We start from the raw sequence: 25,315 nt of genomic DNA, 5'->3' as shown, positions 1-25,315 counted from the left end.
GATTTGTGTACAAGTGTTTGCATGTACACGATGAGGAGAGAGGTCAACCTCAGCATCATTCCTCAGGCTCTGTGCACCTTGTATTTTGAGCCAGGGTCTTCTGGTGTATTGGAATTCATCAGGTAGGGTAGACTGGATGATCAGTGAAACAGAACAGTATGCGCTCAGAACTGCCAAGACCAAATTCTCTTCTGGGTTAACTCACTCATTATGATCATTTCTAGCTCAAGACCTGGTGACACTCAGAGGAAGGACAGCAGGTTGGTTACCAAGAAGAGACTTGATACCCTATGAGCATATACAGGGGGAGGTAATCCCCCTCAGGAACAGTCATAGGGGAGGGGGATAAGGGGAAAATGGGAGGGAGGGAAGAATGGGAGGATACAATGGATGGGATAACCATTGAGATGTAACAAGAATAAATAAAGGGGGAAAAAAAGAACAACAACAACAAAAAAGACCAAATTCTCAGCACAAAGGTGATGTATTTGCCCCAGACAGACAGAGGACTGGGAATATGAGACAAAGACACGACACAGACTACAATAGAGAATGGGATGGGGACAGGGGAGAGAGGCAGGGATATTTGTCCCAGAGTGGGACAAAAGACTGTCTCTGGATAGAGACAGACAGACAGACAGACAGACAGACAGACAGACAGACAGACAGGGCCCATAGGAAAATGGTGGTTTATAAAGGTAAGGAGAGGAAATTCCTCATTCGGATAAGCTGTTTAATTTTAATTGGGCATGTTAATTAGGTGAGCCTAAGGGAACTTTTGATTGCTGCACTTCAGTACTTTGATAACTGGACCTTGGTAGTAGTCAGCCTCAGGAGGGGGAAGTAGCCAAATAAGGGAATAGACCTTGGTGGCTAGCTTTAGGGATGTGATCTAATGGTTTTTAGCAAGGCAGAGGGAATAAGGGAGGACAAGGCCTGCCGGAGCCATGTTTGCAAGGCAGGGTTGGCTAGAGTTCCTTCAGTCAGAAAATCTCAGGGATTCTCAGGGATCTGCCTATCCCTACCTCCCCAGTGCTGGGACTAAAATCCCACCGCCATGTCTGGCTTTTCTCCTTGGGTCCCAGGGAAGAAACTCAGGACTCACATTTGTATAACAAGTACCTTACTGAATAAGCATTCTTCTTAACTCATAGACTTTTTAAATCTTTCTGTTGGGTACTTTTCTAGTTGTCTCAGTTAGGGTTTCTATCGCTGCAACAAAACACCATGAGAAAAAAAAAAAACTTGGAGAGGAATCGGGTTTATTCAGCTTTCACTTCCACATTGCTGTTCATCACCAGAGGAAGTCAGGACAAGAACTCAAGCAGGGCAGGAACCAGGAGGGAGGAGCTGATGCAGAGGCCATGGAGGAGTGCTGCTCAGCCTGCAGTTTTTTAATAGAACCCAGGAGCACCAACCCGGGGATGGTACCACCCACAATGGCCTAGGCCCTCCCCCCATTGATCACTAATTAAGAAAATGTCTTGTGAAGGCATTTTCTCGCTTGAGGGTCTTTCCTCTCTGATGACTCTAGCTTGTGTCGACTTGACATAAAACCACCCAATACTCTATTGCTGTGATAAAACACCATGGCCAGGGCAACTTAGAAAATAAAGCATTTACTGGGGTTTATGGTTTTGAGGGTTAGAGTCCATCACAGAGGAGCAGTAGGGCACTGGGTGAGGCAGAGGGGTAGTTGGGACACTGAGTTGAGCATTCAGCAGCCATGATGACTGGCGCACCACCTGAGGGCTCAGAGATCAAACTGCAAAGTGGAAGCAGAAAAGCACACTGGGAGTAGTAAGAGTCATTTGAAATGTCAAAGCTCCTTCCTAGTTATATAGCCACACCTACTAATCCTTCCCAAATAGTTCCTCTAACTGGGCACAGAGTGCTCAAGCATATGAACTGATGGGTGCCTCTCTTATTCAAACCACCACAATTTAAGAAGAGATGCTTTACATTTTATTCTCTCCTCTCTCTCTCTCTCTCTCTCTCTCTCTCTCTCTCTCTCTCTCTCTGTGTGTGTGTGTGTGTGTGTGTGTGTGTGTGTGTGTGTGCATATGCGTACACGTGTGGCTTTGCCATAGTGTATGTGTGTGGATGTCAGGAAAAACCTGCAGGCGTCAGCTCTTTCTTTGAACCTGTACATGCCAGGGATCCAATGCACATCATCAGGCTTAGCAATAAGAGCCTTTTCCAAATAAGCAATGTTGCCAGCCCCAGCTTTTTAAATGTAAGGGAATAGCATGGCCTGGGTATAATACCCTTGAGAACGGCTGTTCAGGGCTACAGTGAGAGGGAGGTGAGTGTTGGGCTCTGAGATAATTCTGTAAGGCTGGCTTTGCTCATCTACACCAACATCTCCCACAAGGTGCCTGGAATGTCCCCCATCCAAGATCCCCAAGCAGAAGGATGCTGACACATGCTGCTGCTGATGCCATTTGGTCCATGGATGACTCGGAGCAGATGCTGTCTGTCACCATCCCATCTCGAGATCCCGGTGTCATCTTCACTGTGTGATTTTATCCTAGGAGAGAGACAGCCAGCAGCAGGGCTCTAGAAATATTATTTTCTTTCCTCGTTTGACTGATAAGAGTGAGGTGACAGGCTCAGTGGGCTTTCACAGGAAATGATGCCTCTTTCTCTATGTGATTCCAGTGGTAGAACTGAGAGTGCTCGGGGAACAATAACTCATCATATTCCAAACAGAGCTCTGTAACTTTCTCTCTTCGTCCCTTCTGTGTCTTCTCTTGACTAATAGCATTACCGTACCCTGAGACGCCTCAGCTTGGGGCTAGGAAGGGGCCAAGTGACCGGAAAATGGAGAGGAGAAAATTTTAATCGCCATCTCCACAATTGAGAGAGACCCAGGCTCTGTCCTTAACCTCTCTGCTCCTCAGAGTCCTCTCCCGCAAGAATTATCACATTATCATGATAACCTCGACGTACAGGAGATTCCCTGTCCGAGGCTGCTGTCAGATTGTTTCTGCCTGACCTAGTGACTTCCTTAACTACAGTGGTTTTTCTAGCCTTGCTGTGTCTGAGCTCTCTGCCCCTCCTCATTTGCCTTGTCATTATCCATCACTGTCATGCCTTTCAGAAGGATGACACCTTGTAAACCCAGCTTCCCTTCTCCTTCAAGTCTATTCCCAACTCTGCAATAGCCGTGCGAACTTTCGGATTTTAATGGAAGGCGTCGATTTGGTTCTGGTGAGATGAGATTTGGCTCAGTGGGTTAGAGCACTTGCTGCACAAACATGGGGATCTGAGCTCAAATCCTTACCAACTGCGTGAAAACCTGGTAGCTTAACCCTATCACTATGCTGTGTGGAGGAAGGAGTACCTGCTGGGGCTTGCGAGCTGCCACCTCCTAGTTCCAGGTTGAAAAATAGATCCTGTCTCAAGAGAGTAAGGTGGAGAGGAACTGAACAGGAAGCCCGGTGTCCTCTTGCCTTGGCATGCACATCCCTCTCTCTACGTCTGTCTCCTTTTGTTTCTGTCTGTCTGTCTGTCTGTCTGTCTGTCTGTCTCTCTCTCTCTCTCTCTCTCTCTCTCTCTCTCTCTCTCTCTCTCTCTCTCTCTCACACACACACACACACACACACACACACACACATACACACACACACACATTTTAGTGGATCAATACAGAGGTAATGTGCTGGTTTGTTGGTTCATTTGCTTTTTTTGTTTTTTTTTTTTTGTTTTTTTTTTGTAAAGATGAACAAATGGAGTAGAATAAAGGCATAAAGTTCATGCCTTTTGAGTAACCAGAAATGTCATTTAAAAAAAAAAGACTGTCTTCCTACATGTGGTTAAGAATATTAGAATGAACAGCCTCCTGGGCCTTGTGATAGAATCCTGAAATCTCAACTACTCAAGAGATGGAGGCAGGAGAATTGCCAAGTTTAAGACTAGCCTGGACAACTTAGTGAGTTCCTGACTCAAAATTTAAAAAAAAATAAAAATAGCTAGAAGAATAGCTCAGTGGTAGAACACTTGCCTGAAGACATGGGGCCCTGGGTTTAATCCATATTATTGTCATATCCTAATTGCGTTCCTGCTGTTGTGATAAAACACTTTAGAAAAAAACGAAACTTAGAGGAGGAAGGGTTTGTTTTCATCTTACAATTCTAGGTTATATGTAGTCACAAGTCCATTAGTGTGGGAGCTGAATGCAGGAACTTCAAACAGCTAGTCACAATCTCCCTCTACAGTCAAGAGCAGAAGAGGTGCACGCATGCATCTTGATTGCTTGCCTACTGATGTTCATCTTGCTCTTTACATTATGTAGCTCAGGATTTCCTGCCTAGTAAATGATGCCTCCACAGTGGACTCTGTCTTCTATTATCAATTAACATAAAGCAGTCCCACACAGGCACATCCTAGGGCCAACCCAATGCCGACAGCCTTTCACTGCAGCTCTCTTCCTAGGCTGTTCTAGGGTTTATCTAGTTGATGATTAAAGCTAACCACCACATAATACCATATAAAGTGAAAGAAAGAAAGAAAGAAAGAAAGAAAGAAAGAAAGAAAGAAAGGATGAACATGGGACAAGTCTCTGAATTTCAGGGAATGGGATGATATAAAATGGACAAGAAGCCCTGAAATGTGTGCTCATTTCTATAGGTACAGGTAGGTTAAAGTGTGCTAACACGGACACTGAGAGTTTACAGAAGCTCTGCCTTAAAGCAGGGAGTTACTCCTGGGCTGAAAATCAGAATGAGGAGCACACCGACTGCTCTTCCTCCTGGCACAGAGTGCATCCGTAAATGATACGCCCGGGAAAAAAAACTCATTTCAACCGAGTACAAACCGTCTATCAAAAGGACTAAGACAGAACATAAACAGGAACTGTGCAAGGATGAATGAGAGAATAGAGAAAGGGAGATTGCACATCAAAAAGTCATACAGGAAAATACGGTCTTTGAGCACAGACCTGGAGTTACCAGGCTCTCATTCAAAGAGACGTTTAATGGGGCATTATAAAGAACTGGAGCCGAAGGCAGAAATACGAGCAATAATAAAGATCTGGAGAGGCAACGGTGAGATGAAATGCAAGCTATAGTGCAGGGTGTGATGGTGCACACCTGCAACCCCACCCCCTGGGAGGTGGAGGCAGGGATGCTAAAGATCATCCTTGTTGTGATCGTTAAGTTCCATCGTCAAGGTGATGACAGCTAGAATCACCCACCGAGGCGACAGGCCTCCGGGCTTGCTAGTGGGAGATTATCTTGATTCAGTTAACGGAGATGGGAGGGTCTACTCTGGATGGCACCATTCTTTGAGCTGGGATCCTGGAAACGGAGAAGAGCTTCGGGCGATATGGAATACAAACAATCATGGCATTAAATGTGGCTGGAATAGACATTAGGAGCATCTTTGAGTGCTCTTGGAACAGGCAATGGTTTCTAAGGCATGTCATCAAAAGCGTAGGCAGCAAGAAGAAAAACAGGTAACTCATCTCTTTGCAAACTCCGAAGATCCATGCCTGCAAGGACGCTGGTGAGCTAGTGGGGGAGGGGCAACCAACATGTTGAGGAAAGTATCTGAAAACCATGTATCTAACAAAGGGGCTTTATCCAGAATCTGTAAAAAAATAAATAAATAAGTTGTTGAATTTTTGAATAGTTGAATAATCTAAGTATAAAACGGGCATTTGGAGCTGGAAAGATGGCTTCATTGTTAGAAGCGCTTGCTGCTCTTGAAGAAGACCTGAGTTCAGTTCTCAGTACCCGCATTGGTGACTCATAAGTGATCTGGAACCCCATTTCGATGGGTATGTCCCCCATTCTGTACACTGTGGGCACCTATGCTTATGTGCCCATACCCAAACTCAGATACATATTCATATACAAACAATGAAACAAAAACCATTTTTTAAAATGACACAGTCTAAACAAACAATTCTCCAGAACTACACTCCAGGGCCAGGAACAACAGGTGAAGAACAGGGGCCAACAGATGAATGTGCATCAAAGCTACAGTACGATAGTGTTGTGTATCCAAAAGGATGGCTGTAATAACAAAAATATAGGTAGTGATGAAAATCATCACTGTCTTAGTAACTTTGCCTGTTCTTCTGATATAACTCTCTCACCAAAGCAACTTAAGGGAGGGCTGCTTTATTTTAGTGCACAGTTCCAGGGCACAATCCACCCCAATGGAGAAGGCATGGAGGCAAAAGGCTGAGGGAGCTGGTGACACTATATCCAAGTCAGGAAGCAGACAGAGACGAATGCTATAGTGTTCCGCTCCCTTTCTCCTTTTTATCTATTCCAAGGTCCCATCCCAGTACTATGAATGGTGCCTGTGGGAAAGTCTTCTCATCTTAATGACCTTAGTCAAGGATAATCTCCCACAGACCTGGCCAGGGACCCATCTCCTAGATGATTCTAGATCTCCTCAAGTTGACAACTGACATCAGTCATCACAATGAAAACTGAGATAGAGATGGAATACTTCCATGGTGATGGTAGAATGGAAACTGATATCGATATTGCATGTGACATTTTGGTATGTCTCAAAACAATAAACACTGTATGACTAATTTACCCAAATATAATCTATAAATCCCACTCCAATGTGTATGCTCTAGAGAAATGAAAATACACTCCCACAGAAAACCTAATAGACATATGTTCATGGCACACACACACATGTATGTATACACACATATATAATCCCAAATGTATACACATTGATGAATAAAATATGATATAGCCATCTAAGTTATTCAACACGAAAAGGCAGCAAACTGACATGCTATCACACTGATGAACCTTGAGTGATGGTTAACTTTCATTATCAACTTGACACAATTTAGAATCACCTAGCAAGAGTCTCAATAATAGATTGATTATATTGTTTTGGCCTGTGGGCATATCTGCATGGCAGGGGTTGCCTTAGTTAGTTAAGGTAATCGATGTGGGAAGACCCAACTCACTATGGGTGGTACCATTCCCTAGGCAAGGGTTATGAACTGTGGAAAAGTGGGAAAACCAAGCCGACTAAGAACAAGCAAGTGATGACGCATGCATTCATTCTCTCTACTCTCTAGTAATGCTGGTGACTTCCACTTGGGGATGGAGCTGTGGGTCTAAATAAATACTTTCTCCCATAGCTTGACAAATGAATGGGAACAGAAATTAGGACACTTGGAAACATAATGAGTAAAAGAAGCCAGTCAAAAATTACTACACACTGTCTTATTCCATTTACAAGGAAAAATCTAAGCCAAGTGGGGGTGGCTTACACCTTGAATCCCAGAAGTTGGGAGGCAGAAACAGGTAGATCTTGGTGTGTTTGGAGATAGCCTGGTCTATAGCATGAGGTCTAGGATAGCCAGGGCTAGGCACAGAAAGTCTCAAAAAAACAAAACAAAAAAGAAGGAGGGAGGGAAGGAGGGAATATAGATCCTAGAATAGGGAATTCCACACAGTCATTGGTTGTTGTTGTTTTTTATGTTTTTGTTTGATTGTTTTAACTAGATCTAGGGGAATTGGAGATTTGGGAGGGGTAGGAAGACTTTGCATGGTACTCAGTTCCTATGTGGATTGACAAAAAAAAAAAATCCTAAAATTGATTCTGGTGAGAATTGTCTGACTCCAAATACATTAAAGAGCATTGAATTGGAAAATTCAAATGCTGAATTGTATGGTATGTGAATTGTAACTCAATGAAGCTGTTAGAGGGAAAGGGGGGAAATATTTTAAAGTGTGTGTGAATTTAAAGACTCTAAATTCCCATAGGGTCTTGTTAAAGAAATACCGGATGATAAACCTCAGCCAACCAAGAAATGAATGAGTATTGCTATGGTAAACAGACAGGCTGTAACACTGAATCCACGCCACTGTGGGACTAAGCCAAACAAATATGATTTCACCACAGTATGTGTGTGTGTTGTGTGTGTGTGTGTGTGTGTGTGTGTGTGTGTTGTTACATAGGTGATAACACAATAAACAAGATTAGAACTTCTCTGTCCATACTGACACAATAAATGCACAAACAGGGAATGAGAGTCTCGTTCTTAGAACAAAATGCTATCTAAAATAAAACAACCAGGATTAGAGAGAGGCCTCCGTGGTTAAGAAAGCTTCCACACCAGGAGGCTCTCGTCCTACAACTCCAACTCCAGGGGACCCAGTGCCCTCTTCTGGCCTCCATGAATACCTGTACTCATGTGTGTATATGCACACTCATGTGTGTATATGCACACACATGTGCGTGCACACACACACACTACAAATAAATAAAATTAGTATTTAAAAATAAATAAAAGTAATATTTAATAAACACATAAAATTAATATTTAAAAATATAACAGTAGTGTTTTGAACAGTTCTGGAATCTTTGAGAGGTGGGATCTAACTGGAGGAAGTGAGTCTCAGAGATATTGGCCATTTCCTGTTTCTCACTAACCTTCACTTCCTGTCTATTTTGCAGTGAAGAAATTCTGACACAAATGACACGGTGTTCTTTCCAAGCACTGGGGCCAAACTCTCATGGATTGGACCTCTGAAACCATGAGGTAAGATGAGTTCTTCCTGCTTTAAGTTGTTTCTATCCGGTCTCAGTAATAAAACAGTAACAACTACGGTGATTTGTAAAAATCGATTCCTATCACATACATTATTTTAGAAAAATCTAGGAACCATGAAAGACAGAAGAAAACATATTTGTCTGAGATGGGCTTGCAATTAGTATTTCCAGTTGCGTCCATTGTCCTGCATATGACATGTCTTCTTTCTTTATGTCTTAACAAAATTCCATTTAATATATAGACCTCATCTTTCATACCCATCCCTCTACTGTTGGGCACTCAGATGGGTTGCAAAATTTAACTATTGTGAATACTGCTGCAGTAAACATGTATATGCAAGTATCTCGGTGATAATGTTGACTTAGAGTGCCTCAAGTAAACACATAGGAATTGTACAGTTGAGCCTCATGGTGGATATGTTTTATATATTTATTTACTTTTTAGCTATGCATGCGTGTGTGTGTGTGTGTGTGTGTGTGTGTGTGTGTGTGTAGTATAGTGTAGTATTGTATATGTGGTATATGCCTATAAGTGTGTGTGTGTGTGTGTGTGTGTGTGTGTGTGTGTGTGTGTGTAGAGGCCAGAAAAGGGTGTTGAGTGTCTTTCTCTATTGCTCTCTGCCATATTTCCTGGAAACAGTCTCTCACTAAGCTGTAATCTCATGATTTTAGCTAGCCTGGCTGGCCAGTGAGTTCTTGGGATCCACCAGTCACCCACCCTTCAACACTGAATTTTCAGGCATTTTTATAAGGTTCTGGAGATCAAACTCACATCAGCATTCTTGCCCAGAAAGTGCGCTTACCCACTGAGCTATCTCCCAGCCCTAATATTCTTAGTATTTTGACAAGCTAAGCCCTTAGTCCTAAAGAAATTGGACTGGTTTACAACCCTACCTGCAGCATCTAATGTTTCATGTTCATTCGCAATCTTTCCAGTATTTATTGCTGCTTCCTTAATCACGGCCATAACCACTGAACAACTGGCAACCACCATAGTGACTGATAGGCAAGGTGGACCAACAGTCACCAACTCAAGCAGGTGCTGAATCAGGCATCCTAAAGACTATGGGAGCGGTCGTGTTACACATGGGCTATAACACAGGATAACTGACATCTCAAAATATGCTGCAACAACATAGTAACCCATCGCACAGAAGAAGCAATGTCTTTGTGGTGGAGAAAAAACAGAGATACCACTGGAACCAAATTTTGTCATAGTATTTTATCACAGTGACAGAAAAGCAAATTATAAAGGGGTGTATCTTATCTATATCTTCTCCTAATATTCCTCCTCTTCCTCCTCCTCCTTCTTCTTCCTCCTCCTCCTCCCCCCTCTCCTCCTCCTCCTCTTCCTCCTCCTCCTCCTCTTCTTCTTCATTCTCTCCTCCTACCCCTTTTCTTTCTTCTTCAAATTCTCCTCTCTGCTTCCCCCCTTCACTCCCTTCTGTCTGCCATGAACTGAGCATCTTTGTTCTATACAGGCTCACCACCATCTTCCTCACCATGTCAGCTGAGCCAAATGATAGTAGGCCAAGAACCTGAAATTACAAGCTAAAATAAGCCTTCCTCATTTTCTATTAGTTCTTCAAGTATCTTTGATGAGAACAGATTAGCTCAAACCTTCCTTATTTTAGGCAGCTATAACCTGGTACACTGAGAGCTCAGAGAGACTGGGAGGGGAGAGAGGAAAGGTCAGTTCCTTTCTGATTTTGAGTTGGACCATCCTTTGTCTCGTGGTTCTTGGCTCTTGGAGCTATTGGACTTGTAGAAGCAGGAACCCTGGTTCTCAGACCCCTGACCTTACTGACAGGTGTTCTGCTCTCCTGTGTCCTCCTTTTCTGGAGTGGAGATTACGAGACACCCGCCCCTGGATTTCATATTCACCCAAGCAAATTTCCTCCACAATAACAGTATTGTTTGCATAAGAATGCAGCATTCCTCTGACATGCCTGCATGCAGCTTAGCGGTTTTATTTCTCTGGAGAGCCTTGACTAATGTGGTTTATAATTTTATGAGGAAATGAGGCCTTGTAGAGCTCTGCTCTTGTGTACAAAATTGGGCTCTGGGCCTCTGACAAGCGAGAAGGAGAGAGAGAGAGAGAGAGAGAGAGAGAGAGAGAGAGAGAGAGAGAGAGAGCGAGAGAGAGAGCGATACATTGAACTTGGCTGTTGAACTTATGTGACAAATATATACCTATGTCTATATATTTTGCAGATAAAACGTTTCCACAGTACTAAACCCCACAAGGAATTTATCTCAATAATCTCTTCAAATGCCTTAAGTTCAAAGAACAGAAAAGACATTTACATTGAGAATAGTGAGCAAATAATTTATGACTGGTGAGACAGAAAATAGTCACTGGACTGAGAGGTGGGGGCTGCCAGTGTTGGGTACACTTGGGTCCTGGTGGCAGGGTTAGGGTTAGGAGGCTGCCAGTGTTGGGGACACTTGGGTCCTGGTGGCAGGGTTAGGGTTAGGAGGCTGCCAGTGTTGGGGACACTTGGGTCCTGGTGGCAGGCTTGAAGCAGCTAAGTCCTTTGCCTCAAAGATGTCCTGTGGTTTTCTTTGCTGGGGCTTCTTTTTTTTTTTTTTTTTTTTTTTTTCCTAATACATGGGCTGTTCAAATCTGTTGCATTGGGTTGACATCTGGAACAAATTCTTTTGTCATATGTCATCAGACTAAACAATAAAAGCTAATGAGTTATGCAGAGCCCAGGGTTTTGCTGCGACCGGCGATTATTTTTGCCTGCTCAGTGGTGAGATGGTGGAAGTCAAGGCAAAAACCCTCCTGTCCTACCTCCTGCTAGAATTCATTCACTTTGACCAATAGTTCTGACTTTTTTTTTTTTAAACGTTGTTCAGTCTGCTCTACATATCATCCTGTTCAGAAATTCTACCACATAAATGTATAGAAAGATTCTGCTGGGATAAGCCCAGCAGAGACTGAAATTCCCTCTCTTTTAACCAATAAGTAACTAGGTCATTGGCCCTGTCTGTACCTATGTTTCCTTGTCTGTAAATTGGAGGCTAGAGACTGGAAGTTAAGCATTTAAAACTTGAATTCCAATCTCCAGCACCCATGGAAAAAGGTGGGTGTGGCCATAAAGATCTGTACACCTCTGTACCTGTTTACTTTCTGTTGCTGGGATAAACACTGTGACCAAAAGCAACTTGGGAAGGAATGGTTTATTTGGCTTATACATCCACACTGCCAATCATTGAGGGAAGTCAAGGCAGGACCTCAAGGTAAAAACCTGGACTCATGAGCTAAGCAGGATCAGTGGAGGGATGCTGTTTATTGGCTTCATCCCCAGGGCTTACCAGATTGCTTTATTAGACGACCCAGGACCACTTGCCCAGGGGTAGCAACCACCCCTAGTGGGCTTGTGCCTCCAACATGAATCATAAATCAAGAAAATGTCTCCACAGACTCCACCCACAGGCCAATCACAAGGAGGCCTTTTCATTCCAAGTTCGCTCTTCCAAGCACAACTGTGTCATGTTGAGGGAAAAAAAAATCAGCCAGCACACCCAAAGCTAGGAGTCAGAGACAGGAGGATTCCTGGAGTTGACTGGCCAGCCTAGCCAAAATGACAAGCCCCAGGTTCAGTCAGAGAGCCTGACTCATAAAGGAGTGAGGTGAGGGAGGCAGGTAAAAAGTGATTGAGAAAGACACTTGACGTCAACCTCTTGTCTCCAATACTCACTTGCATGGGACAAGAACACACAAAAACACAAGTGTGTGGACACACACACACATACACACACACACACACAGTGGATGGATGAGGGGAAGGGGAGGAGATTAAAGGGAGAGGGAGCAGGAGAGAGGGAAATAAGGGGAAAGAGGGAGGGAAAGATGGGGAAGGAAGGAGAGAGAGAGGTGGGGGGAGTACTGGAGAGAGATTGGGAAAATACCATCACCCTAACAGGTGGGAATACAAACAAACTAAGTACAATGTCTAGCACATAGTAGGGATCAGTAAATGTTTGTCCCCATCCTCAAGTCACTTTTAATTACGCTGTCCTTTGAGAAAAATAATTTTAAGAAGCCGAACATGTTCTTAAGACTTGTCTCTGTTAGCTCAGCTTCAGGACAGTGATTTGTTGTTTTAATTTAAAGCCAATTAATCCTATCCTATGGGTTTCTCCTTTCTGTCCAGCGGCAATGTCCTTTGCCCCTAGGGCATCAAAAGTAGAGATTTTTTTAGAAGGCTATATGTAATAAAGGGCAGTTAGCAAAAATATCTCACTTGATTAAAATACTTGCCTTGTAAACATGAGGACCTAAGTTTGATGCCCAGAACATAAATTTTTTAATAGTCAGGTGTGCTGGTACATACTTGTAATTCTAATGGGGGGAGAGGGTGGAGCCAAAAACCAGTGAGCTCCAGGATTGTTGAGAGAACCTGACTCAAGGGGATGACATCAAACATCTTCCTATGACCTGCATACATGCATGCACGGGTGTACACACACACACACACACACACACACACACACACACACACGGCAACACTTCTTTACATCTTTAATCTGTAAACAGCAGTATGGTAGGGGTGTGTGTGTGTGTATGTATTCCCAATGGTAGTAATAATTTTAAAATTAGATTTGTGAATTATTTGGGAGGATTTTTGCATATAGTACTATCAGAATAGGTCTTCCTCACCAACTCATTATAAGAAAATAAGGCTGAAAATTCCCACAGAATACATACAAATTAAAGTCCTCCTCCACCCTCTCAATCCCTGCCCTATCCAAGGTCACCATGGATTCATTAGTCAGCGTTCGCTATGTCTAGTTTTACAAGAAGTTACAAATCCACTTAACTGTGCTGTGAGCTAGGCTGCATTTCCCCCAAGAGAAGCACAAGAGATGGGTAGTGAATGTTTTGCTGAAATTCCTCTATTCTCTGTGGTAGGCAGGCCTTCTTGTATTTACTAGTGTAGCTGTACCATTAGCAACAGAGTTGGAGGAGCTGTTGCTGAGAAACAGAGAAACAAGAAGAATAAATAATGTACTGACCACTATTTCACTACGACGAGTAGGTTCTGGAACAACACAAATATTAAGTCGCAGGTTGCAAAGCTTGTTACTAGTCCTGACCAGACACGTTTCTGTGGAGCTCTGTAGCACTCTTGGTGTTTTACCTGGTCTAGACAGCATGCTGCTGGGGTTTGAACATGAAAGGTCCCCTATAAGTTCTTATGTTTGAACACTTGGTCTCCAGCTGACCTTGCAGATTTGGAATGTTACAAAGCCTTTAGGAGGTGGCACCTAACTGGAGGAAGGAAGTCACTGGGGCGGGCCTTGAGGCTGCTCACTTCCTGCCTGTTGTCCTCTCCAGAGTGCAGGCGCCATGTGACCGGCAGCCTCAAATAGCCCCCTCCGTGCTTTCCCACCATGATGGACTGTCTCCCTTAAAACCATGAGCCCAGAGAAGCCTTTCTACCATTGTGTTTCTTCTTTTGGGTTATTTTTTTTTTTGTCACAATGATAAGAAAAGTAACTAACAGAAAGATGTTCCACAACCCAGATCAAAATCTCAGGAGCTTAAAATGATCTCCTAGGTAGGCTTGCTTTGCAGCCTGAGCCAAAGATGGCCAGGTACAAGAAGCTCAGATAGCAAAGTTAGGATTTCAAAGGAGTATTGGAAAGTGTGGATGGAGTACAAACAGAAGTTTACTAGTTTGGGGGAGGTGGCAACACAAGCCTTTAATCCCAGCACTTGGGAGGCAGGCTGATCTCTCTAAGTTCGAGGCCAGCAATGTCTACAGAATGAGTTCCAGGATGTCCAGGACTACACAGAGAAACCTGTCTCAGAAAGAGGAGGAAGATGCAGAGGAGGAGGAGGAGAAGGAAAGAAGAAGAAAAAGAAGATGCTGCTGTTGTTGTTCACTAATAAAGCCACAGAACAAGCACACAGAAAGATATGAGTGATTATGAAATAAGACCTGGGGTTGGGCTGATTTGGGGAAGGGTAGAGATTACCAGTGCAATTGATTTATTTCCTGAAGCAGCAAACAGCAGCGATGAGCAACTGCTGTTCCTCTTAAATTGAGACCAAACGCCATAAAGAGGCACTTATTTAAAGTAAAACTTTAAAAAAGAAAATGAAAATGCCATATTGGAAATGCATCATTGATAAATGTTTACATTTTAGACCCTTTCCAATGACAAAGAATAATTATAAATAAAACAATAGTTTTATTGAATTTCAGGAGATTCTGAAACCATCATACATGAGTGCATGAAATATTAGATGGTAAAGTATCCTCCTTCCTCACTCCTCCTTTCTACTCTCCTTCTTCTAAATATACTTATTTATAGAAAAATTTTTGAGACAGGGTCTCTCTGTGTTAGCCTTGGCTGTCCTGGACTCGCTTTGTAGACCAGGCTGGCCTCGAACTCACAGCGATCCACCTGCCTCTGTCTCCCTTAGTTCTTCTAATTTTAAAAAATTATTCATTTATTCACTTTACATCCCAATCTTAGCCCCCTCCCTCCTCTTCCCCTGGTCCCACCCTCCCTCTTCCCTTTATCCCCCCCTCATCTATTCCACAGAAAACGGGAGCCCCCACCAACCAACACACCCCAGCACATCGAGTTGCATTAGGACTGAGCACATCCTCTCCCCCTGTGGCCTGGTAAGCAGCATTACCAAAGGGAAATGATCAAAGATCAGGCAACAGAGATAGCCCTTGCTCCCCTTACTAGGGGACCCACATGAAGCCTGAGCTGCCCATTGGGTACTTCTGTGTAGGGGACCTAGGTCCAGTCCATGCATGTCCTTGGTTGGGGCTTCAGTTTCTGCAAGGCCTTCTGGCCCATGGTTAGTTGGCTCTATTGGTCTTCTTGTGGGGCTCCTTTCACCTCCAGGTCCTTCTATCCTTCCCCCCACTTTTCCAAAAGACTCCCTATCCTTCACCCAGTGTTTGGCTACAAGTCTTAGCATCTTCAATTTTATTTTTGTTGGGTTGAGATTGGAATTCTCCACCTCTTTCTCCTTCATCTCCTCCTATTGCCTCTTTTCAGTACTCAGATCGAATCTCAGACACCACCGTGCATGCTAAGGTTGACCCCTTGACAACTATTTCCATAGACTGTTTCTTAAAGAGTTTTAAAAAAAAATGAGTGAGTTCAATCCCAGCCTGGTCTACAAAGCAAGTCCAGGACGACCAAGGCTACTTAGAGAAACCCTGTCTCAAAAAACAAAACAACAACAACAAAAATGATGCCAGTAAGATAGCTCAGTGGGTAAAGGCACTTGCTGCCAAGCCTGATGATCTGAGTTCAATTCCTGAAGCCCACACAGCAAAAGGAGAGAAGCCTCCAGAAAGTTGGAGGCTTTCACATTTATACGACATTCCCAAGCCCCTGATAGAATGCAAAATCGATCAATGGTAGAAAAAGAAGGACAGTTAAAATTAGCCCGACATGATAGTGCAAGCCTATAATTCAGAATGAGGTGGCAGGGTGGGGTGGGGCTGTAGATGATTGGGAGGTGGCAGGGCAGGGTGGGGGTGGGGCTGTAGATGATTGAGAGTTCAAGTTCCACATCAACCGCATAATGAGTTTTAGGGGCCATCCTGGGTTACCTGAAATCCTGTCTCAAAACAAGCAAACAGATGCTTACATGGGCAAAGAGTTAAATACGTGCGTGTCAACTGAGCCTTTACCCAGAAAAATAAAATCATATGTTCATTCAAATACGTGAATACAAATGTTCATAACAGCCTCATTTATTTTTTAAAATATTGTTTTATGTAATCATTTTTTAAAATTACGTGTGTGTGCACATGAATTCATGTGGCTGAGGAGACCAGAAGAGGAGCCATATGCCAGAACAATAAGTGCTCATAAGCACTATGCCGTCTCCCCAACTCTAAGTCAGTTTTCTTTTTTTTTTTTTTTCTTTTTTAATTTTATTACACGTCAGTTTTCTTTATAAGACCCAAAGGCTTGAATCAAACCAAATGTTTAACAACAAGTGAGTGGACAAGCAACTGTGATATAGACAGTAATTGAGATATCACTCAGTCATAAAGAGGAATCAACTATGGATCCCTTGACAAAACTCAAGGCTCAAAACACAGCAGAGGCATAGCTCAGTGGTAGGTGACTCGATCAGTCTGGGTGAGGCTCTGAATTCCATGTCAAGCCCTGAAAAAGACACACACAAAAAATAATTATTCAAGGTGAAAAATGCTATATAATTTTGTCTATTTAAAATTGTAAATGGACCGACTAATCTACAGTGCATGGAACATCAGTGGTTGCCTGGAAAGAGGTGAAGGGATTACCAAGAGGGCCCTGGGGTGGCGAAGTGTTCACCATGATGACTGGGGAGATGGATTCATGGTGATGCATGCCAAAACCAGTGACATTGTTCATATTCAATATGTGCCACACGAGGACTATGTCAGAGATACTCTAAACTATCTGTTAGGAACAGTACCGTACAATACTGCGGCAATGCTTGTATAGCCTCACACTTTTCAGTACAGCGCGAATACTTATCACCTGTACAGGGAGCCATTCTGCAAGGAAAACCGTGAGTTTTCTCTATTACCTCTACTCAAACGGCGAAGACTGGCAAGGCTGCGCATGGGGGGACAGGCTCGTCCTCTGGTACGCCTTACAGAGAAATGCGAGCTTAGGGACGTTATAAGCTCAGGTTTAAGAAGAGCCCATGTGCTTGCCATGCAAGCACAATGATCCACATTTGATCCCACAAGCCATATCTTGAAAGCTAGGCATGAGGGTGCACATCTGTAATCTCTGTGTTGGGAACGTGAAGACAAGTGGACCCCTGAGCTCCATGGGCGGCCAGGCAACAGCCTGAGGAACAGCATCTGAGCTCGTCCTCTGGCTCCTACGTGAACATGGACACGTTTGCCCATGCCACCTCCATCCAAACGCAGGGATGCCATAGATTCCTCAATGAGAAAATGTTGTGCTCTGATAATGGAGAGCTACAATCTACCATTTGGCTCCTATTGAACCGTCATCCATCTGCAAGCTGTGTTTGACCCTTTATTGCTTCTATTTGTAACAGAAGATCTCAGATCTTTAATTACTCCTTCTGGGACCCTTAATACATTCTAAGTGTTTACTAAGCCTGGCAAAGTGATTGATTGCCTCTGGTTAATACCTTTATACTCAAGGTTAATTATTGTTCTCTGATATTTTTTTTTTAATTTATTAGCCTCCTTGAATACAGCTGGCAACTGTTGGTTAGTTAAGTGAACCAACCATTAACACAAGGCCTAAAGGGTCAATGGAGGGGCCTAGTTACTAATTTCTTGGCCACAGAAGACATGAGCGAACCCTATAAAATAAAAATGCTTACCTTGAGCATCTGGTAGTTAGCGAAGTGATACTATAAAAGCACGGTGCAGGTTGGAGCTTGCTTTCCCCACAAGGCAAATAACCATGAAAAGGAAATCCAAGCGTAGAAAGTGGTGGGGGGGAGGGGCAGAAGGAAGTAGGGTGTTAGCTGACTTCTTGAATGATGAGTTAGGAAATAAGCTTAGGGGATGGCAGAGGAGACAGTTTACTTGGTACAGTGCTAGTGTGCAAGCGTGAGGATCTGAGTTCTGATCCCCAAAACCCACATAAAGGTTAGGACTCATGGTGTACACCTGTGCTCATGGCACTGAGTGTGTGAGACGGGAGGATTCTTGAAAGCCAGTAGCCAGCCAGTCTACCTACCTGAATTGCTGAGCTCCAAATTCAGTGACAGAGTGTGTGTCTCAAAAAGTAAGGTAAGCCGGGCGGTGCTGGCGTACGTCTTTAATCCCAGCACTCGGGAGGCAGAGGCAAGCGGATCTCTGTGAGTTCAAGGCCAGCTTGGTCTACAAAGAGAGTCTAGGACAACCAGGACTACACAGAGAAACCCTGTCTCGAAAAACCAAAAAAATAAAAATAAAAATAAATAAATAAATAAGGTAAAGGGAGATTGAGGAAGACACACTACCCCGTGTCCACTTCTGACCTACACATGCACTTCCACATGCATGTACACAGAGAGAGAGAGAGAGAGAGAGAGAGAGAGAGAGAGAGAGAGAGAGAGTGTTCCAGAAATGGTAAGTAGAATTCCATACAAAGATCTCTGGTCTGCAGAGATCTACTCTGAACTTCCCATTTTAAGAAATCATCCTTTAAAAAACGTCAGGTCCCTTCTTATGAGTGGAAGGTGAAAAACATGCAAGCTTCACACCAGGCTCACAGCAGCTTCCCACTGACCACATACTACAGGAATGTGCTTAGCCCAGCCTGCAGCTGTTGCAGGGACTCCTTCCAATTGCAGTCAGGGAGGGAGGGGCTAGAGCATCATCCCCTTGAAGGTGTTAAAAAACGGAAACAAGCTACAGATTGTAAAGTAAGATCAGGAAAGAACTGCTGACAGCATGACTCAGAGTAAAGGATGTCACTGATGAAGAATGAAAGCCTTCGCCTTGGAACAATGGTGACACACACCCGTGACATGATTCCCAATGGCTCCTGGATGCCCTGCTTTGCATGATGAGTTCTTAAGACCCAACAATGGACACAGCATGGTGAGAAAAGAGGAATGTGGTGGCCCACACGCTAATCCCAGCACTCGAGAGGCAGAGGCAGGTGGGTCACTGGGAGTTCGAGGCCAGCCTGGTCTACAAAGTGAGTCCAGGATAACCAGGGCTACACAGAGAAACCCTCTCTGGAAAAAACAAAAAAAAATGCATTTTACTGTTGAAATTCAACTTGTCCCTTCAAACTGGCTAGAAATGTCCATTAGGATGTTATATGTATTTATTTGTGTTTTGTGGGCCTCGTTTCCTTGAGCAGTGCTGGGACTTTATTCATACAAGACAGATACTCATCACTGAACCAAATCCCTAGATACTCACTAGCCAATTCTAGGCAGGTGCTCTACTACTGAGCCATACCTGCAATCCCTCACTGGGGGATTCTAGTCAGGAGCTCTACCACTGAGCCACACCCCAGCCCCTCACTGGGGGATTCTAGGCAGGTGCTCTACCACTGAGCCACATCCCAGCCCCTCACTGGGGGATTCTAGGCAGGTGCTCTACCACTGAGCCACACCTGCAATCCCTCACTGGGGGATTCTAGGCAGGAGCTCTACCACTGAGCCACACCCCAGCCCATTACTGGGGGAATCTAGGCAGGTGCTCTACCACTGAGCCACACCTGTAATCCTTCACTGGGGGATTCTAGGCAGGAGCTCTACCACTGAGCCACACCCCAGCCCATTACTGGGGGATTCTAGGCAGGAGCTCTACCACTGAGCCCCCTCAGCCTCTCACTGGGGGATTCTAGGCAGGTGCTCTAACACTGAACCACACCTCAGCCCCTCACTGGAGAATTCTAGGCCGTAGCTCTACCACTGAGCACAGACCATTTGAGCTGCCTAAAAGAGACTCTCCAAACTGCTGAGCCACTTAGAAGTTGTGGAATAAATTCTAGGATTCTAGCTTTCAGGGGCCACCCATGCTAGAGAGGGCCTTGGGTGATATAGCTTTTTAAAGTTATTTTGTTTCATATATGTAACCTCTAACCCATATTCCTGTAAGTAGCCCCAATAAAACTCATTGCTTCACCAAGTTGGATTTGGGTAGTATCCAACCTTACTTCACCTTGTTGTCAGTTCACATCTGGGCTGAAGAGATATTTTGTCATGTCTCCTCCTTCCCCCTCCCCTCAAGGAAAGGTGTCACATATTAACTCCTTAATTCCTGGGCCCTGAATCCTCCTATTGAAGAGGGAGCATCATACATCGGGTGTGTATTTAGATTATACATAGCTTTCTAGTGAACCATGTTCTAGACCTCTGAGGTATTGACACACAACTGGCACTGCAGCTATATCTTAAAAAGAAAAAAAAATCCCACCACTGTATCAAGTCAGCTGCACTGTGACAAAAGAGGGGACATGGTTAGACCTGTGAATTCCATGATGGATGCTAAATCCACAGCTCTGACTATGCTGGCTGGCCAGCAAGCTCCAGTAGTCCTCCTGCCTCACCTCCCTGGTCCTGGGGTTACAACCACATGTCACTATGTCCGGCTTTTTACATGCAGTGCCCGTGATAGAGCTCAAGTCCCCACACTCTTATCAATTGAGCCGGCTCCCCGGCACAAAGAGCTGTCTCTTTAAAGGATAGATTACTGTCAGAAAACAGCAAGTCTTTGCTATAAAATTCCTAAAGGCCTGTTCTACCGTTCACCTACAGCAATCTTGAAAAGTCTCAAGCGAGCTTTACCATCTGCCACTGCCACTCTGGGCTTGGATGGCTCTGCTGAGTCACCGTAAGAGGAGCATCAACACCCCGCACAGCAGTCACGACCTGCTGCAGAGCCTTCTCCCGCTGCACACCCCCACTCAAATCAACACCTTTTGGGACCACTTGGTAAATGGGCCAGAGTAATGGAACCAGAGCAAGCAATATAAATGGTGTCTTCAAAAATCCAAAGAGCCCATTAAGAAATGTGTACTTTTCCTATGTTATAGAAGGGTCCAGAAGGGATGATAAACAAGGCTCATATCATATGCATTCTCCATAGATTAGTTATTCCTCTGTTGCCGTGATAAAACACCGTGGCCAAAATTTTTCAACGTGGGCTTTGGGGCTGGAGAGATGGCTCAGAGGTTAAGAGTACTGTCTGCTCTTCCGAAGGTCCTGAGTTCAATTCCCAACAATCACATGTGGCTCACAACCATCTATAATGTGATCTGATGCCCTCTTCTGGCCTGCAGGTGTACATGCAGGCAGCGCACTGTATGCATAATAATTAAATAAATCTTGGACTGGAGAAATGGCTCAGAGGTTAAAAGCACTGTCTGCTTTTCCAAAGGCCCTGAGTTCAATTCCCAGCAACCACGTGGTTGTTCACAGCCATCTATAATGAGATCTGGTGCCCTCTTCTGGCATGCAGGCAGGATACTATACAAATAGTAAATAAATAATTTTTAAGCAATTTTAAAAGGAAAGAGATTAGTTGGGATTACAGTTCTGGGGAAATTGAGTCCATCCTGGTTGAAAAGGCATGGCAGCAGCTGTAGGAAGGTGGCTGGTTATTTCATATGGACACAGGGACAGAAAAAGAGCAGGAAGTGGAGCCAAGCTGTAAATCCATAAAGCCCACCACCAGTGATGCACTTCTTCCAACAAGGCTTCACCTCCAGGACATTCGATAACCATCCCAACAGCGCCACCAACTGGGGACCAAGTGTTCAAATACATGAGCCTGTGAGGGACATTTCTCATGCAAACCTTGACATACTGAATTTAGACTTCTCACCAGCCAGCCCTCTTAGCCAAATAATATCTGTTTTGTTTTTAAGATTTATTTTATTTTTTAGTAGGGTGTGAGTGTGTGTGTGTGTGTGTGTGTGTGTGTGTGTGTGTGTGTGTGTGTGTGTGTGTGTGTGCTGGTGTCTCCAGAGACTAGAAGAGGATGTCATATTTCCTGGAGCTGGAATTATAGGTAGTTATGCATGTACCACTTAATGTGAGTCCTTGGGCCCACTGGAAAAGCAGCAAATACTCAACTACTGAACCATCTCTCCACTCCCAGAGCACCTGTTCCCTATAACAAATTCAGTCTGTACCGTTCTGTTATCACACCATGACAAAGGCCAAGCTGTACTATTTACCATGAAAAAAGTTTTAATTGAGGCACTAAATTACCATTCGAGAAAGAATGGTAACTGACAGGCAAAGGAGTTCACAGGAAGGAAGATCTGTCCATCGTTCCTCCCCTGCTGAGGAATAAGGCCAGTTTTATGATATGCCCCTCTGAGATGAAGCAATCAGTCTTAGCAGGTCTGCCACTTGGATCTTTGTGATAATGAAAAAAATGGTACCCCATGGGGCAAGGGAAGCTCAGAGCCAGGAGACAACCACTATGAACAGAAGCTTGTCTGGATCCCAGCACCTCTCCACCTGCAGGTTTCTCACCTCTGCCCCCATTTCATAGTGCAGTCTCTCCCTAGCATCCCTCTCTTTGGGTGAGACTCGTGCACTCACCTGGAAGGAAACAAAACTAAGCTGCCCATTCCCACACTGTTCTTGTGATATGATTCTGGATTATATGTGCAATCCCTTTCTGCATCCATGCTCAAATTCTAGAATGCAGAAACAGTGTCCCAAACAGAAGCGTTGACCAAGGTGCGAGATGGACGTTTCTAAACGACCAGCAAAAATGCTCTTTCATTATTAACTAGGCAAATAGCAAGGCAGATCCAATGCACAGTGTATAAAAAAACAAGAAACAAGTTAAAGGCAAACATCTAATTGACTTGGTAATGAAGAACAAATACTTAAGAAGAATCATAATAACATTACTATGGTTTTAGAAAATCATAACAACAGTAGCAAAATAACGAAGGAGTCTGAAAGATAAAAGAAGGCTCAAGTTCCTTGACAGCTACAGCTAGAGGTGTGGTCTTGTGAGTAAAGGACTTGACTGGCATGTGTGGAGCACTGGATTCCAGCCCAACCTGGCATAAACTGGGCACAATGGTGTGTATCCATTTTCCCTGCACTCAGAGGGAAGAGATAAGAGAATGAGGTGTACACAGTCATTTTTTGGATGCATAGGAAGTTCAAGACCAGCCTGGGATACGTGAGACCTTGTGTTAGAGGTAGGTAGATAGACAGACAGATAGACAGACAGACAGATAGACAGACAGACAGATAGATATACATACATACATACATACATACATACATACATACATACATACATACATACATGAATAGATAGGTAGATAGATAGATAGATAGATAGATAGATAGATAGGCAGACAGGCAGAGAGGCAGACATATTTGACACCTAATTGGAAGGTGTAATACTTAAATTGGTCCTAAGAGGCAGGAAAAAAGATGAGCAGAATGAATAAACAAACAATTGAGTTGTTGAGCAATTGAAACACAAAAACCTGAGTACAAGCCCCCGAACCAACATTAAAAAAAAAAAAACACATCAGGTATAGGGAAACACTTAGTCACAGTTCTGGGAAGACAGAGGCAGAGAGATCACTGGGACTTGCTGGCCTAGCCTACCAGGTGAGTTCCAGAGCAGTGGGAGGTCCTGTCTCAAAAACTAAGGTGGACAACATTTGAGGAACGAGAACTGAAGCTCTCTTTTGATGTCCACATGCCGACACATACGTGTACCTTCGTACGTATACCTTCGTGCACATGAACATGCATTCAAATGCTCACATGCACACACACACACACACACACACACACACACACACACACACACACACACCTGATCTAAGTCAATATCCTTTCCAAACACCAAGAGAAGATGGAAATGACCTGCAGGTGTATCAAGGGGCTTCAGCAGCAGTAAGACTCTCAGGGATCAACCAAGATCCATCATCTTATTGCTTTGAATGCAGAAGTTGCTCAACCAGGCACGCTGCTGCCAATGAAGGGAAACTGACAGCCACATGCAGGGAATAGGAGTCAATACCATCTTCCTGTGAGTATGCGGTCCATAGGCACCAACCCTCCCTTACATAGCCTGGACCCATGCCCAGGTCCCAATCTGCAAACCTTCTTTCCTTCATTCCTTCATCCCAGAGTCACTTAACCCATGAATCATTTATATTATTTTTCTGATTTTTTTTTTTTGAGACAGGGTTTCTCTGTGTAGCTCTGGCTGTCCTGGGCTCAACTCTGTAGATCAGGCTGACTTTGAAATCACCTCTGCCTCCTGAGTGCTGGGATTAAAGGCACACGCCACCACACCTGGTTCCCACGTATCACCTTGGCCTCCTTGAGGAGGTTTCCCAAGTTCTCTGTGATTCTGCATCTGACGATAATCACAACCATCGCGGGCATTTATTGAGTGTTTGATTAGTGTCCGACCTCTAACTCTTGTATTACCATCTAGTCAATTTCATTAAAAAACAGTTATTGACTGTTTGCTCAGTAAAAGTCAGGGCCCTGCCAGCTTCCTTGCTCCAAAAATACATATCAAAGCTGTTGCCTGCTTTCCAGATCTTTCCCATCTGCGTGATCTGGTCATCTCATCATCTGTATCTTCTGAGCAACGGTCAGGAAGAATGTCCCTACTCACAGGCCCATTCTGCTCCTTCTCCATCACCTTCAAAAGACCCTCCAGCAGAACCTTCAAAACAGTAGCCATTGAGAAAGTACTGGACTCCAAAGCCCTACCAGTGATCCATTCCCAACAGAAGACACAGTTCTGCACTTGACCTTGGCCCATAAATGCCCGATGCGCCCTTTGTCCTGGGCCTGCAGTGTCTCCTAGCACTGCTTGCTGTTCTAGTTTCTTTTTGTTGCCATGATAAAAAACCCTCTGGCCAAATGCAACTTGGGGAGGATAGAGTTTATCTGGCTAAGATGTCCAGATCATAGTCCATCACTGAGGGACATTAGGGTAGAGAGGCCCAAAGCCGGAAGCCCAGGGTGAGGGTGAGGGTCAGAAACTATGGAGGAACTCTGATTGCTGGCTCACTTTTGTGGGCTCAGGATCAGCTAGCTTTAGCTTTCTTCTTAAATTTATTATTATTATTATTATTATTATTATTATTATTATTATTATTAATCATCTATTTTATATGCATGGGTATTTTGTCTGTATGTATGTCTGTACCACTTGGATGCCAGCAGCAAGAGGATCTTCTGGCAGCGGAGTTACAGAGAGGTATAAGCAGACGTGCAGGATTTGAACCTGGGTCCTCGGGAAAAGCAGTCGGTGCTGTTAACTACTAAGTTCTCAGCTAG

General features: G+C 44.0%; 1 long non-coding RNA gene across 1 annotated transcript in view; it reads right to left on the bottom strand.

Annotated features, from left to right (window-relative positions):
- Nucleotides 1–16,299: 16,299 nt before the first annotated feature.
- The window catches only part of LOC311587128, a 45,286-nt gene continuing 36,270 nt past the window's right edge, over nucleotides 16,300–25,315 (bottom strand). Inside the window, exon 3 of the long non-coding RNA XR_014775785.1 lies at nucleotides 16,300–16,707. This is a non-coding gene — a long non-coding RNA (uncharacterized lncRNA). The remainder of the gene's footprint in view (nucleotides 16,708–25,315) is intronic.

This window comes from Acomys minous (assembly GCF_964271855.1).
Source record: "Acomys minous genome assembly, chromosome: 16".
NCBI lineage: Eukaryota > Metazoa > Chordata > Mammalia > Rodentia > Muridae > Acomys > Acomys minous.
This window is presented reverse-complemented; position numbering and strand designations above follow the sequence as displayed.